This window comes from Varanus komodoensis, unplaced genomic scaffold (genome assembly GCF_004798865.1).
Source record: "Varanus komodoensis strain SLA01 unplaced genomic scaffold, ASM479886v1 scaffold24, whole genome shotgun sequence".
Classification (NCBI taxonomy): Eukaryota; Metazoa; Chordata; class Lepidosauria; order Squamata; family Varanidae; genus Varanus; species Varanus komodoensis.
The window spans coordinates 4,055,124-4,056,643 of record NW_025335641.1 but is presented as its reverse complement, the minus strand read 5'-3'; positions in this window follow the sequence as shown (position 1 = coordinate 4,056,643).

Sequence of the window (1,520 nt, the reverse complement as noted above, 5' to 3'; positions counted from 1 at the left end):
TGTGAAACGTTGCCCTTTGAGGAAAGACTGAGAGAATTGGGTATGTTTGCCTTAAGAAGAGAAGACTGGCGGGGGGGGGGGGACATGGTATCACTTCAGAAGTACCTGAAAATCTTACAAATAGGAGAAAAGATCCCTTCTCACACATATCAGTGTCGACACAGAGTTATCAACTAGTACTCGACAACCCAGATTCAGGCTAGATATCCAAAAAAGTTTCCTCACTGTCAGAGCAGTGGAACCAGTTGCATAGAAAGGTCATGATCTCTACCACACTACAGATAGTCAAGGTGAAACTGGGCAGTCATCTGAGTGGGATGGTGTAACTTGGTGTCCTGTAGCAGCAGGAGTTGGCGCTGATGGCCTTCCTGCCCCCTTCCAACACTCCTAATCTACGAATCTTTGATTCTGTGATCCAGGGGCCTGAGGGGATTATTCTGGTACTTTATCTTTTTGCCAGGCCTTTACATTTTTCTATAGTATTTTAAAGCTATTTTAATTAATTTTTAACTCTTAACATTGCTGCTTTATATTGTTTGTACTGTTTTGTTTATACTTTGGTGTAAACTGCCCAGGGAGCTTTGGCCATGTGGCATTATAGAAATAAAATAATAATAATATACAATTAGAAATGTTAAACAGCTGACATAGCCCTCCTCCGTGCGCCATTTAAAACCTCAATATGGAGAGAAGTCTTAACCTGGTGCTGAACGGGTTGGCACCAGGCAGCACTCTGGAAGGGGATCATTCCATAATGACTGGGACCACCACTGAGAAGGCCTTCTATTTTGCTGCTGCCAGCCTTGAAGGTAACACTTAGAGGAAGCCCTCTGCTATTGAATGCCAGATCTGAGTAGATCTAAGGCAGAAGTGACTTAACAGTGACTCATCATTCGTTAAATTGAGCACCTTGGATTGCTTGAATTGCCCACATATTTTTGGATACTGGGCAATATAAAGAACATAGCAACAGGAATAAATAAGATAAAACCAGTAATGCTTAATAGCATCCCTCAAAACAAATTCCAAAGGGGGAGTCATCTCCTGCAGCAAAAGCAGAGAGAGACTTGTGGCACTCTCGAAACTAAAACATTCCACCGGGTGAAATGGGCAGGAGCCACGAACACTTTTGCCATAAGAGGCTGTGCGTTCTTTGCTTTTTGTTGAGTCTTTCAAGACGCTGCAGCTGAAGTTTCATCCCGAACACCCGTCCCCCCCCGCCCCGCACGACCTGCCTTTCTTACAGCGCAACGCGCACCTCGAAGGTGCTGAGAGAGACACGACAGCTCCCCACCCCTGACGCAGAGCGGCGGGCGGGCGGGCAAAGGATGCCGAGCGTGTGAAGGCGGGGGCCGCAACAGGTGAGGAGGAGCAGGGCGCCTGTCCGGGGGCAGCAGCTGCCGCGTCTCCAGGCCTCTTGTTGAAGGGTCGCCTAGCAACCGCGCGGCCAATAGGGCGCTGCGTGGGGAAAGGAAGGCGGAGTGTGCGATTAACCCCGCGAGGCGCGCGTGGGAGGGGCC